The sequence below is a fragment of the Myotis daubentonii genome, chromosome 21 (assembly GCF_963259705.1).
Source record: "Myotis daubentonii chromosome 21, mMyoDau2.1, whole genome shotgun sequence".
In the NCBI taxonomy this organism is placed as follows: Eukaryota; Metazoa; Chordata; class Mammalia; order Chiroptera; family Vespertilionidae; genus Myotis; species Myotis daubentonii.
The window spans coordinates 6,831,617-6,847,203 of NC_081860.1; the positions used below are offsets into that span (position 1 = coordinate 6,831,617).

At 44.9% G+C, this 15,587-nt stretch overlaps 1 pseudogene; it reads left to right on the plus strand.

Moving 5' to 3' along the window:
• Positions 1-7,877: 7,877 nt before the first annotated feature.
• LOC132223038 (ADP/ATP translocase 3-like) lies at positions 7,878-10,581 on the plus strand (annotated as a pseudogene).
• Positions 10,582-15,587: the final 5,006 nt, after the last annotated feature.

Below are 15,587 nucleotides of genomic sequence, written 5' to 3' on the forward strand. Positions count from 1 at the left end.
CACCTGTATCTTTCTCTCTGCTGCAGCCAGACCTTGGGCTCTGCAAATTTTCCTCAACCTCATGTGAAATGTGCTATAGATGCCAGTTCTGAGCTGTGTGGAGAGCCCTGAGAAATAAATTCCACAATCTTCTTTAACATTATTTTCCACAGAAACTTCAGGATGCCTCTAGGAGCCAGTCGTCTTACAGACAGCTTAATGGGTCCCACCTGCTGTTTATCTAACTGGGAGAGTGACTATGTCTAGATCCATGGCTTCTACTTCTGCACCTTTCCTCCAGATAAAGGTTCTGGGTGACTGCCTGTTCCTGATTATGTTCTTTACTTACATGAACCATGGGCTGTTCTTGTAAGACCCTCCTTCAATTGGTGTTTGTCATATTACCTTCCCTCAAAACTATTCCTAGTGGATTTGCTCTAAACCTGGGTTAGATGGTACCCTCTGTCATCTTTCATTAACACTTGGAATATTTCGGTTTTATGTATTTGTTGAGAAAGTGGTACAGGGAGAATCCTAGTTTTTTTTTTTTACAGGGTAAACATATAGGATGGTTTTAGTGGAGGCCTGGCCCAGCTGAGTGGAAACCAGGAGAACGTGTGACACAAGGGCTCTTTTCAAATTATACCAGGAATCAGCTAGATTTCATCACTGCTCAGATGGAGGTGCTACTGCCTACACCTCATTTTTACCTTTCCTTTTAACTACATTACACTTTCTGACATGTCCTTTCACATATAACTTCCTAGCATTCAGTCATGTTCACTTCTGTGGCATTTTTCTATCACCTGCTCGTCTGCACTGTTGCCTCTGCAGTATTCATCAACTTTGAGCTGCACATGTGTTATGAGGTTTACATACATACTTAAGTAGTCCTCAAAAAACGGCTACTCGTTTATTGAAATTTTTTTGGAATAAGATATAAACAAAATTCTGCAGAGCTTGTCTGTGTCACCTGCAGACAAGCCCTACTAAGCACTGTTAGCGTAAGGAAGGGCTGGAAGTCTTACCTCTCTTCAATGTGGTGTTTGCCATTTTTTTGTCATATTCCTGGTGTGGTCTTCCTTCCTTTATGATCTTCCCAGGCCCAGAACTTCGCTGAAGCCTATTATAAACCTTCATGAACATCTCTTTTCAGAAAATTGCATGAAGCCGAGGTGTCCTGTCCAAAACACTTTTGTAATACAACTTCCCTCTGTCACCAAAATCAACATTCATTTCCTCACCCTTTTTCTGTTTTCAGATTGTTGGCATAAAAAGGATGATGAGGAGACCTGGGCTTCTCAGAATGTATATATAGAAGGAGAGTCACAGGTCAGGGATTCTAAGACAGCTCCAGCAACCCAGAATAACCATCCATGTAAGCAGTGTTTCTCGGTGTTAAAAGATATTTTGCACCTGAATGAGTTACAAGCAGCACACTTGGAGCACAAAGGCTTCATAAGTGAGGCATTTGTGAGAGAGGTCTGTTCCAGTGAAAACACTCACCAGCAACAGAGGCATGCCAGGGAAAAGATATCCTGGAAAGAAGCCACGGATAAGGCCTCATTTGCGACCAGCTGCAGCTTTTACTTATCAGAGCTGACTTCAACCAACAGGGCGGTTGAGGAACATTTTCAAACTTCCTCAGAGCTTCTCCAGCACCAGGCAACTCATAACACTGAGGAGCTACACTGTGGCAGAGAGATTTCACAGGAATTTTTCAGTGGAAAAAGTCTTCACCAGTGGAGTGAATGTGAAAACGCTGCTAGCCACAACTTGAAAGTTGTTGGATGTCAGGATGTGTGTTCTGGAGAGTGTGGCAAATGTAGGAAAAATTATGGAGGAATCTTTAACCTCATTCGACATAAAAGAGTTCACTCTGGAGGAAAGCGGTATGAGTACACAGATTCTGGGAAGTCCTTCAGTGAAAGTTCCAAGATCATTCGACATCAGAGAATTCACACTGGAGAAAAGCCTTATGAGTGTTGTGAATGTGGGAAAGCTTTTACCCGCAATAGTTCCCTTCTTACACACAAGAGAGTTCATACAGGAGAAAAACCTTATGAATGTAGTGAATGTGGGAAGACTTTTAGGCAAAATAGTCACCTCCTTATCCACAGGAGAGTTCACACTGGAGAAAAACCTTATGAATGTGGTGAATGTGGGAAGTCTTTTAGGGATAATAGTCATCTCCTTATCCACAAGAGAGTTCACACTGGAGAAAAACCTTATGAATGTAGTGAATGTGGGAAGACTTTTAGGCAAAATAGTCACCTCCTTATCCACAGGAGAGTTCACACTGGAGAAAAACCTTATGAATGTGGTGAATGTGGGAAGTCTTTTAGGGATAACAGTCAGCTCCTTATCCACAAGAGTGTTCACACTGGAGGAAAGCCTCATGTGTGTAGTGAATGTGGGAAAGCTTTTAACTGCAATTATTATCTTGTTATCCACAAGAGAGTTCACACTGGAGAAAAACCTTATGAATGTGGTGAATGTGGAAAGTCTTTTAGGGTTAGTAGCCTGCTGCTTATCCACAAAAGAGTTCACTCTGGAGAAAAACCTTATGAATGTAATGAATGCGGAAAGTCTTTTAGGCAAAATAGTCACCTTCTTATCCACAAGATAGTTCACGCTGGAGAAAAACCTTATTTATGTGGTGAATGTGGGAAGTCTTTTAGGGATAATACACAGCTCTTTATCCACAAGAGAGTTCACACTGGAGAAAAACCTTATGTGTGTCGTGAATGTGGGAAGTCTTTTAGGCTAAATACTCAGCTCCTTATCCACAAGAGAGTTCACACTGGAGAAAAACCTTATGAATGTAGTGAATGTGGGAAGTCTTTTAGGCAAAACAGTCACCTCCTTATCCACAGGAGAGTTCACACTGGAGAAAAACCTTATGAATGTGGTGAATGTGGGAAGTCTTTTCGGGATAATAGTCATCTCCTTATCCACAAGAGAGTTCACACTGGAGAAAAGCCTCATGTGTGTAGTGAATGTGGGAAAGCTTTTAACTGCAATTATTCTCTTCTTATCCACAAGCGAGTTCACACTGGAGAAAAACCTTATGAATGTGGTGAATGTGGAAAGTCTTTTAGGGTTAGTAGCCTGCTCCTTATCCACAAGAGAGTTCACACTGGAGAAAAACCTTATGAATGTAGTGAATGCGGAAAGTCTTTTAGGCAAAATAGTCACCTCTTTATCCACAAGAGAGTTCACACTGGAGAAAAACCTTATGAATGTGGTGAATGTGGGAAGTCTTTTAGGGATAATACGCAGCTCCTTATCCACAAGAGATTTCACACTGGAGAAAAACCTTATGTGTGTCGTGAATGTGGGAAATGCTTTAGCCAAAATAGTCAGCTCCTTATCCACAAACATGTTCACACTGGGGAAAGCCTAATGAGTGTACAGATTGTGGGAGATCTTTTAGCCGAAAATATGGCCTCATGAGACACCTGACCGTTCACACAAGAGAAAAGCCTTAAATGTAAGGGGAATGTTTCCTTAATCTTACTCAGAATAACAACCATGAAGGAGACTCTATGGTACACAGTTGCCGTAATATGATCCCTTTTTATCAGGACAGACACTCTGCTAGATTCCTCCTCAGTTTCAGGTACAAGTGAGGCTTTAAGGAGCTACTTGAAGTTGCCGTTCTGCCCAGGCCTCCTATCCGATTGATGTCACTATGTGTGATTGTGGCTGAAGTGATTTCACCTCTACTACCTGGCTCACCTGAACAGTGTGAATCAGTCACAATCACACTGTGCTTTTTTTGCTTGAATCAATTCTAAATACTCTGACCTCTTGGCAGGATCTTCATTCCTTTCTGTCTGACTAGGGAATGGGCCTTGTCCAGTGTTTTTCCAGAATACCCATCCTCAGAAAAGAAGTGATACCTCTTGCAGGTAGTTGTGGTTCTCACATTATGCTGTGATGATTGTCTTAGGTTCTATTTCACCTATCTGAACATCGCTGGTTATGAAATATGACATTTCGGTAACATTCTTTTTCCTGTTGTACCTTTAATTGTGATGATTCTATTCACTGCCTGTAATGTTTTGGAAGCACTGTTGTGATCTGTCACCAGGTAGATGTGAAGCAATATTGTGTGGACGTCAAACCTTCAGTGCTTTGGGAAGGAGAACACGATGGCAGAAAATCATTTTTCATCCAAAACTGGCTTATTTTGCATTGCTTCCTAAGGTGTTGAAAGAAAGACTGCATACCTTTGTGGTCTTAATTTATATCCTGGTACCTTGGTTATGCGTGCAGTCAGTGGTCACCCAGAAGATGAGACCTTTGCCGTCATTCTGTGAACAATATGAATTATGTTCTTTGTTCACAGTTTGTATTACTTCATTCTTGTCAATGTTTAGGGGACCTCCTCCCCACATACTACAAAGAAGCCAAGTGCCATGAAGTTCAAAATTTCATCGTCTTGTGACTTTTATTGTAAGTCTCTGAGGTTAACCTACCATTGACACAGAAACACTGTATTCATAGTGATGAGAGAGACTGCAGTAAATTATATGCAAATTGTCTCTTCTGAGCATGAATCCACAAATGTTCCTGGGCCTGTCTCCTGTGTGACCTTTTTGTACACACATTCTCAGCACATCCAAAAGTGTTTCCTGTAGCTGAAGTCATTGGCAGGTAAAAGAATTGAATGGATTTGTGGATTCCCCTGGTCCCTGTAAGGTGTTCACCACAAAGTCATTTCTCAATATGTAAGAACTCAAAGCTAAAGGAAGGATAATCCTGTAATCAGTCCCAGGATGTCTTTTTTCACCAGTCAGCATTGTTGTTGATTCCATGGCAGCAGTCTTCACTGCCTGCCAATATTTGCTGCCACTGAGGCAATGATGTTTCTCCCAGGATATAGAAACTGACGTGCAAGAAAGTGCACTAACTCTGTGAAGCCATCACACGTGAAATAATCTCCGTAACTATATTCAAGGTGTGCCAAAAGTAGGCTTTCAGTTGTGAGTACACAAAACACAGCTCTTGTTCTTTTTAAAACATATTTTTAAAATAACTTTGTTTTATTTTGCTTAGAAAGATAGGAAGGCATGGGGGGAGAGAGATAATCATCCATGAGCTTTCTCCCACACACCCCTTAATGAGGACCCAGTTGTGTCTGCGGACTGACCTAGAGTTCAACCAGGAACCTTTTAGTTCACTGGATGACACCCATCCAACTGTGGCACAAGGTGAAAGCAGAGTTTATTCCTGTATTTTTTATTTGTTAGTTATTATTTTCCATACAACAACTCTAAATCTACATTTCCCACACTCTTCATTTTCCTCCTGCCCTTTTATAATCCCTCTTTCCGGCTTTCCCAGTCTTTCATGCAATCATTACTTTTCCATCATTTACATTAGATTAGTTTATATTCTTCATAGTTTAGTATGTGCGATATAGTGTGTACTTTTTAACAAGCACCGTTGTTCATAATGCTACACAGATATATTTTAAAAATATAGTTTATTTCTTATCAGAGAGGAAGGTGGGGAGGGGGGAGGGTAAGAGAGGGAAAGAGATAGACATCAATGATGAGAGAGAATCATTGATCAGGTGCCTCCTGCTTGCTCCATACTGGGGATCAAGGCTTCAACCCAGGCATGTGCCCTTGACTGGAATTGGACTTTGGATCCTTCAGTTCACAGGCCGATGCTCGTCTATCCAGTGAGCCAAACCAGCCTGGGCTACACAGATATTTTGAGATTCAACACAAATGCTATGTGAATATTGAATTTGTTTTGTTTCTGATTAGTATTGCATTCTATGAATAACTACTTCAGCTATTGATCTGCTTATAAAATTGGTTATTTCCAGGTTTGGGGTGTCCTATCTAATAATAGACAACCATGGTAATTGACTGTACCTTTTCTACACCTCCCATTGGCTAATCAGAGCGATATTCAAATTAACCACCAACATAATGGCGGCTAATTTGCATACTGTAGGCAGGGAGGGAAAGTGGGTGCCACCACCCCCGCCCCCAAGTGAGGCCACACGTGGTGTGTGGCTCAGGTGGGGCACGGCGATCGTGGGGTAACCACCCTGCGTGCGGTCCCAGCCGGCCCAGGGCTCCGGAGGTGCAAGGCAGACCTCCTGATCCTTTCCCTCATCAGGCAGGTTCCAATCAATCTTCAGTTTCTACTGAAAGGAATGTGGTGCCTCCATGGGTAGCCTCCCAGGATTCGGACTGGCAGGCTCTGGAGTGGAGACTTTAACAAGGACTTCAGCAACTGCTCAGGGGAAAAACCACCACCTCCCTACTCCACAGCTGCTTCTGTGTCTGCAAGAAACTGTGCATGCTCCTCCCTGTGACATGGGCGGGGCCAGAGCTTGAGTTGAGTGGATCCACACTAATGATAGCAGCTGGACCAGTGCAGGGTGGGAGGGCGGGAGGGTGGGGAAGGAGCAAGGAAGAAGCCCTGATTCCCTGCTCCTCCTCCCAAAGGCATGGCCCTTGCTGCTGTCATGATAACAGGAGTTGTGTTCTTCTAACTCTGTTTGGGTAAAGGAAACAAGTGTCTGTTGACTTCTGATCTTACTCTCAGAGCTTCCAGTTAATCCCTCTGGATGCATCATATCCAACCTCCAAAGGATGCAAGGGGCAGGATCTACCTTTGGTCAATAGTTGAGGAAACTGACCAATAAACACATGTGTCTCATTTCTTAGTGTCAACTCCCACAGAAATCTCTGGGTAATGACTCAGATTCTATATCTAAGGGTATATTTTCTTCTACTTTCGTGTTTAATTCAGCCACAGGAATCAAATAATACAATAAAGAATAAAATGTGTTCAGAGGGCTCAACATTGTACTCCCAGGGCCTTTGGTCCTGCACAAACCACAGAGCTCAGTTATCCTTAGATGAAAGGAAAGGAAAGAGAAACGTGAAAGGTTTCCAAGCTCAGTTAGAGAGACATCTGATAACCACATATTAAGGACACGACATTAACTTAGGGGTGGAAAGGACACAAATGAAATAGGAGATGGAGCCATTTGGAGTGAGCAGGCCAGCAGGGAGGCAGTTGGGGGTGAGCAGGCTGGTGGGGGGGGTAGTGGGGGTGAGGACACTGGTACAGGGGGCAGTTGGAGGTGATCAGGCTGGCAGGGAGTCATTTGGGGGCAAGTAGGCTGTCAGTGGTGGGGGGGGAGTTGGGGACAAGCAGGCTGGCAGGCAGAGTGGTTAGGGGCAATCAGGCAGGCAAGCAGGTGAGTGGTTAGAAGCCAGCAGTCCCAGATTGTCAGGGGGATGTCCAACCACCAGTTTAGGCCTGATCCCTGTAAACCGGCAGTAGGACATCCTTCCATGGGTCCCAGATTGGAGAGTGTGCAGGCCAGGCTGAGGGACAACCCGCCCACCAAGAGCACAAAGTTTTGTGCACCAGGCCTCTAGTTATAAATAAATCTGTTTGGAATATTTTCATTCAGTTATCTTTATAGATATCCATTCAACTAAAACTGTTGCAGTATAGGTGAATGTTTCACATTTTAACATATGCAGAACTGTGATTTCAAATTGTCATGCACTTTGCCTTCCCACCCATGCCCAGCATATAAAAATTCCAGTTTTTGTTCAACCCTGCAAGGACATGCAATGGTTAATCTTTTTAAAGAGTAGGTCTGGAATTGTCTATATATGAACTTGTTTTTGCTTTCATTACATTTCCTAAGAATTTGTGCTGGTGAAAAGTTTTTCATACATTTATTTTCGTTGTCTTTATCTCCTTTGTTAAGATGATGGCTCAGAAATTTGCCTATTTTTAAAATAAATTATTATTTTAACCAATATGAGGACAATTGACAATCTAAGATATATATTTGACTTTCACTGATTCCTCAATAACTGAATGACTTCTTCCTGTATGGAACTATGGGTTTTGAATATTGTAAGCAAGATGTTATTCTCAATTTTTAACTTATGTACAATTTGAATCCACATGTACCATATACTTACAGGTTTTATATGCATTGTTAACTTTCTCCTCCACTCTTTTCTAAGAATAAGCATTCAATAATACATTAAGTGAAGTCTAGGTTTATAATCTTTGTTAACTTCCCTCATGTAAATCCTTTCATTGTGGTTAGTTTCAAACTGCCAAAATGATGGTACTGAACAAGGATATGATAAGATATTTCAGTAGCAAATCATCATATTTTATTCCCAACATATTGATAAGGTAGCAATCAGTATCCACAAGAACATCTAGAATAATAAGAGACAAAGATGTTAATTGACTGTACATTTGCTACACCCACCAGCCAATCAGAATGACGACATGGAAATTAACCCTACCAAGATAGCGGTTAATTTGCATATACCGGCTGGGAGCGAAGACTGAAGACAATGTAGAAGGAAGTGAAGCACTGCAGAAGAGAGCAAAGTAGAGGCGGTGGAGACAGTAACAGAGCCAAGCGGCGGAGGCTCCAGGGAAACAAGGCGGGAGTGAAGCCTGCCTCAGTGGGTTTCGGTCCCTTCTCTGCTTCGCTCCAGCTGCAGGAAGCCCTATTCTTGCAGGAATCTTCCTGCAATGGGCCTCTAGTCTCTCTATATATATAAGCCTAGTATGCAAGTTGTCCCCACAGGAGTTTGACTTGGTGATTGATCACTCAATATGACATGCGCTGACCACCAAGGGGCGGCGTGGAATGAAGGAAGGCCCTGCTCACAGCCAAAAGGAAGGGCCCGGCTGGCAGCCGGAAGGCCCGGATCAGCCCTAATTACTGGCCAGGTCTGGGGACGCTACTCGTGCATGCATTTTGTGCACCAGATTTACAGTTTATAATAAAATAGTAAAAGAATTGGGAAATGGCAAGTTTTAAATATTTCTTTAAGGTTTTGTTTACATCTTATTGATTTTAAAAATACATTTCAAAATGTTTTTATTGATTTCAGAGAGGTTTGAGAGAGGGAGAGAGAGAGAGAAACATCAATGATGAAAGAGAATCATCGATATGCTGCCTCCCACAGGCCACCTACTGGGGTGGAACCCACAGTTTAGCATGTGCTTTGACCAGGAAGCTGACGATAGTCACTGTGGTTGGTTTCGACAACCACGATCAGAAAGTGGGGTCATGGCTGAACTGTAGGCCCTGTGGACGGACTTGACCTTCTCTGAAGGAAGGCTCACAGATTAACTTGATCCTCAGGCTACCTTCCGTTGGGTACCTCTGTACCAGAGGAATTTTCCATAACTGAATGCAAATAAAATGTCCAGTGGCTGACACTTTTGCTTAAAGGTGTATCTGTAAGGTACTTTAGTATACTCACCACAATGATAGTACCCCAGAAGAAAAGGACATACACAGAGGCAGAATTGATCATAAGCACCCACAGAATTTCAGAGGATCTGGACAAAACTCACAACAATGGGACAGGATATGGAACAAATGCAATAATATTTGAGATAATAAAGAGCCTCGGACATTTACAATAAATGAAGCTCAATGAATCATCTTTAGCCTTTTGGTCAGGGCGGTGGCTACAGCTGCGGAGCCAGAGACACCCACACTCCCAGCTCCTCTCCATGCCTCCACTCAGATTCCTGCCCTCAGGCCATCTCCTTCACCAAGGACTTCCTCCACCGCCATCTCCTCCAAGACAGCCGTGGCTCCTATCGAGCAGGTCAAGCCAGAGTAGCAGGTGCAACATGCCAGACAGCAGATCACGGCCGACAAGCAGTACGTGGACTGCATCGTGTCCATCCCCGAGGAGCAGGGCGCACTGTCTCTCTGGAGGGGCGACATGGCCAACACCATCTGCCATCCGCTACTTCTCCACCCAAGCACACAACTTCACCTTCAAGGATAAGGATAAGCAGGTCACCCTGGGGGGCGCGGACAAGCACACCCAGTCCTGGAGGTACTTGGCTGGCCACCTCCCTCTGCTTCCTCTGCCCCTGGATTTCACCCGGACCCGGCTGGTGGCCGACATGGGGATATCGGGCACTGAGCAGAAGTTCAAGGGCCTGAGAGCCTGCCTGGTGCAGATCAGCAAGTCGGACGGCATCCGGGGCTGGTACCAGGGTTTCAGCTTCTCCACGCAAGGCATCATCATCAGCTACCAGGCAGCCTACTTTGGGGTGTACAGCATGCCCAAAGGCAGGCCCCCGTACCCCAAGAACACCCACATCCTCACCAGCTGGACCATCCCCCGTCCGTGACGCCTTGGCAGGCCTGGATTCCTACCCCTTTGGCCCCTGGCAGTGAAGGAGGACGCTGCAGTCGGGCGCCAAGGAGCCGGCATCCTGCGCATGCGCACTATGGAGCGCCGGTGGAAGGTCCTCAGGGATGAGGGCGCCAAGGCCTTCAAGGGCGCCTGGTCCAACGTCCTCAGGGGCAGGGGCAGCGCCTTCGTGCTGGTCCTGTCCCTCGAGCTGAAGAAGGGCCTCTAGGTGTCCCGCAGCCCGGACACGGGGCCCCAGGGCCGCGGGGGCCCCTCATGGTTACCGACCATTGACCTTCCAGAAAATTCCAACGTCCCCGCCCGGCCAGATCATGGTAGCACCGGGTTTGTCTCTAGGATGAAACCCTTCTGATCATGACCACTGACACCCCATTCAATGCCTCGATGGGGGGGGGGGGTGGCACTCCCACGCCCTGCGGGTTCCCATCCGCCCCCCGCCCCACAGGGCCGCCCCTCCCGGCCTTGCGGGCCTCTGTGGGTAGCTTTTATTTAAAGGAAATCATGTCGCCATCCGTGCTTGCGCACTGTCCTCTGCACAGCGAAGTATCCGCAAATCCCTTCTCTGTTGGGCATTCTGCAAACAATTAAACCCAGACATGGAGGGGAAAAAAAGAAAAAAAAGAAATCATCTTTAGAAAGCCACCATCAGCCTCCGAGGTCTCCAGGGCATTCCTGTGTTTGAGGAAAGACTGGAAGACCTGGCCAGTTCCTCAGTGGTCAGTGCTTTGGCTCCAGGAGTGAATGGTCTCTGGTTCAATTATGGTCAAGGGCAAAGACCTCAATTGGGGGTTTAATCCTAGGGTCATGTCGGGGCACATAAGGAAGGAAACCAATGGATGTGTCTCTCCCTTGTGGATGTTTCTCTCTCTCTCTCTCTCTCTCTCTCTCTCTCTCTCTCTCTCTCTCTCTCTCTCTCTCTGTCTCCCTACATCCTCCCACCATTCTATCCTCTCTAGAAGTAAATTGAACAAGAATCGTAGGGTGAGGGGGAAAAAAGAAAAAGAAAGACCGCTAGTTGTCTGATTCATGCTTCCTACTTAGTGTTTTTAGACATTAGAAACAGGGTTTCTCTAGGGAAGCACAGTTTCTACTTCACTATGGGCTCTACACTCTCTAGTTTCCAAATCTATGTTGCAATCCCTCAGAATCACCTTCCCTCACAGGTAAGTTAATTTTTATCACTCAAAGGCTAACCTAAGTTAAAAAAATAAACAGATTATTCAAAAAGCATTGGGGATTTTTGTGCTTAAATAAAAGCAATGAGGGGATGATGACGATGGCACAAATTGTGTGGGTTTATTCTGAGATTTGTGGTCATGATTCTAGTAGCCTCTTTTGTGAAAGAAGACAGACTTCCACTGAGATCAGATGATTCTGGTAAACGTTCTTTATATAGATTTATGTTTTACTTATCAAACTGTTGCAGTATACGTGAATGTTTTACATTTCCATATATGCAGAGCTGTGCTCAGAGGATATATGCCCCGTATGCACTTATCCTGGCCCTACCACCTCTTCCCACACTGTCTGAGGGAGACTCCAGTGACCACCCTGGCTTCACGTTTCTGTCTTATCACCCCTTGTAGCAACCTTACCCCATTTGTTTTGGGATGTCCTCCACTAGAATGCCAGCTCCCAAGGACAGACAACTTGATAATTCCTGAGTCTGGAATAGTCAACAGTGTCCACACCCTCGGTCCTCACACATCACAGATGTGCCTGCCTGAGACAGCTGCCCTCCGTGCAGCCTGATTTATTTTCTGATGCATATGGATGAATATGGGGCAACGCTGAGGGGAAGAACTCTAAGGCCCATAATTATCCATTTTAGGAATAAGGAATTGGACATTCCTGGAGAGGAGAGGGACAGTCCTGTGAGACTCCTGGTCCCTGGAGAACAGGTCACACCCCTGCCCATGTCAAAGCTATGCTGACACCTAATAGAGGAAGGGACCTAGGGATGCTCAGAGCATCACTCCAGAACTTCTGTATCCTGGTAATCTAGTGGGAGTGCATGGCCATCCGCAAGCACTGTGACCAGCAGGAGGAAGGAGCCCCAGTGGGGATGGGGTGAACAATAAAGAAACCACATTTAGCACATGTTCATGCACAGAATGAGTGGAAAGTACAGGGTCACCATTGATGTAAATGTCAGCATATTTTACTGTGACCCCTAATGGAGTGCCCACCAGGGCAATTGAAATGATCAAGAGACTTGGAGGCTGGGTAGTGACTGATGTTGATGTAAAAGAACATGGATGCTGGAATGCTTGCAGTCCTGTGTGCTTCCTGATCAACTCTCTTATCATATGTGTCTTCTCCCTCAACACAGTGTAGGAACTAAGACAGCCAGGGATTTAAACAACTTCTCACTCTGTAGTAGTTCTGAGTTTACTGCCAGTGAACAATGACCAAACGCCTTTTTTTGAAGTACACACATTTGAATCTTGCCCATGATGGCTTAGGGAAGCTCAGGGACTAAGTGCACCTGGATGAAGAGAAAGCAATCCATGCAGACTAACTCCTGCGGTTATTTCCTACCAAAGTCACCCAGATTGATTGGCACCTTATGGTGTCCTTCATAGGGCCCACCAAGTATGTCAGGTTTCCCTCTTAAAGCCCTGAATGTGGCTACAGCCCCGTGAAGTGCTTTGACCCAATAATGTGGTGGGAGTGAAGACTGTCACTACTAACACAAGAGCCTGGAATCAGAGACTGACATTCTCTCTGTTCATTACTACTAACACCTAGAAGTTACCTACATGGTGACTGCACCTTGTTCATTGCTACTAACACCTAGCAGGTACCTACATGGTGGCTGCATCTTTACCTGGTCCCTGGAGAACCAGGGAGGACATGTGGCACCAACAAGAAAGAGACCTTCTTTAGTATAAGCCACTAAAGCTTTGGGGCTGTTTGTTACTACAACATCTACCGGTTCTAATGGCTGTGCGTTAACAATTCTACTCTCCAGAGGCAGCAGAGCCTAACATTAGAAGTCAGAGCTCTGTTATTAGTAACACATAGTTTGCCTTCCAGTCCTGCCTTTAATTAACTCTACAATCAGGCAATTTATGTCAAGCATCTGAGCCTCAATTCCCTCTTCATAAAATCTCAGGTTGCAGAGAGAACTAAATGACGTAATAATGCATGAAAAGCATTGAATTCCAGGCCTGGCACCTGTAGTAAACATTCGGTAGCTATTAGCTCCATAGCTTCAAAATGTGTACTGAATACAAACATTCTAACAATGTATGGAATCTCAACTTTTTGTTCTTTGTAGCACTTCAAATTTTGTTTTTAAACAAATAAAATTGGTTTATATATATTCTCTCATAGCCTCATTTGACTCTTAAATAATGTGATATCTTTATATTAAAAATAAAAAATCTGATAGCTGGAATAACTCAGATATTTGAGTATCTTCCCATGATTGGAAAGGTTTCTGGTTATATTCTTCATGAGGCACAAGCCTGGTGTTCTGGCTGGATTCCCAGTGGTTGGGTGAGGAGTCGACAGGTGGCAGCTGATCCATGTTTCTCTCTTTCCTGTCCTATACTCTCTATCAAAAATCAAATTAACCAAAAAATCAGTTGGAGACAACAAACCCCAGAAACTACCACCAGCCACAGGATCCTAATGTTGTCATTTCCCAGCACCACTCTGGCTCCAAAACACCAATATTCACAATGGTCAGTGAGGGATTGGGATCCTATTTACACCTGGGAGGCCTGGAAAGGTATATTACCTAAAGGGCTATGCTCCTAATGATGGCTGGAGTTAGCCAATGAAAGACCAGGAGAGGCATATTAACCAGGTGTACATGGGTAAGGGTGAGACTTCCTGAATCTACCTTGTTGGGACTTCTTGAATCTACCTGGTGGTCATGTTGATCTCTTTGGTCTGTTCACAGAGACTGAGGCTTCCCAGCACCAGATGTCCAGTAGGACAAGGCATCAGAGGCAGTATCTCCCTATGCAGTGGTGTGTCTGCGGTTTGCTGAGCCCCAACACGCCAAACGCCAGAATTTGGGGTTTTGTGACTCGTGGACTCGTTTCTGCTTACAGAGTTCGACAAAGACTCATCGAGTTAACCCTCCAGCCTGGGGTGTGGGCACCTCTGGGGTCCTGCAGTCCAGGTCGCACTGCCAGGAACAGTGAGTAGCTCATGTGTGACAAAATGGGGAAAGAGGTTAACAGGTTACAATACCTCCATGTGAGGATGTGATGGTGTGACTGAACTAGGAGGATTTGGGAAACCCAGGACTTGTTTTGTGTCTATAGGCAACAAACAAGATGAGGCAGAGTTTTGCACGAGGAGTTTTACTTTCATTCTCAGGATACTGGGGACATGAAAGGTCCTGACCAAAAGAGGGACATTATGTGAGGTAGTTCTTTAAACTTTTCCCAAAGCAGCTCAGAAGAGGAACAGACTGGAAGAGAGATGATAGCAGTTGGGGACAAGAGGCAGAAGTCCTATAAAAGATAAGGTAACTGGCAAGAGTGTGCACTGAGGACTGAGTCTTGAAGAATTGTGGTCATTTTCAGGACACGTGACCCCATTGGCTTGGAAATGGTACTGAGGAGTCTGACCCCATGGATCCTGGGGTTGGTGGCCAGAGTCTCAGCAGATCTTTCTCTGAACACAGATTCCTGCAGATGCAGAGTGGTTTAAGAGTTCTTATTTGTATAACTGATATCAGGGCCCCACTCTTACAGCATCTGTGATAGTGGTATCCTGGGATTGTCTTGCCTCTGTTCTAGCCCTTATATCTGGGGCCCTTGATGAGACACCAAGCCCAGAATTCTAAGTACATGTCTAAGATTGTCTGAAATGATCCCTGTTTTTGGAAAACAGTGGAATCATATGTGAGAAGACCTTCCAGTCATAAGTTCCTATATGTGTAAAGGCTTAGAGTGAAGACTGAGTTCATTCAGGAACCAACTGGTGTCCTTTTTAAAAAATATATGTTTTTATTGATTCTAGAGAGGAAGGGAGGAGGAGAGGGAAATAGAAAATCAATGATAGGAGAGAATCATTGGTGGGCTGACTCCTGCACGCCCCCCACTGGGGATTAAGTCCAGAACCCTGGCATGTGCCCCTAGCTAGAATCAAACCCGGGACCCTTCAGTTCACAGGCTGGTGCTCTATCCACTGAGAAAAACCAGCTGGGGCTTGTGTCTATTTTCTAAAACAGGAACTGGTAACATTGGGACAGGAGTGAGGTCTAGAGGAGCTTGTGCTACCTTTGGAGTCTGTTCTGCAGGTGATAGGAGTAATGGAAGATTTGGAGCAGCAGAGGCAGGTGATCTGACCCAGGTCTCATTAGACTTCGGGTGGCTGAAGCAGAACAAAGCAAATGGCTGTGAGGGAGGTTGTAGAAAGTCTAGGATGGAG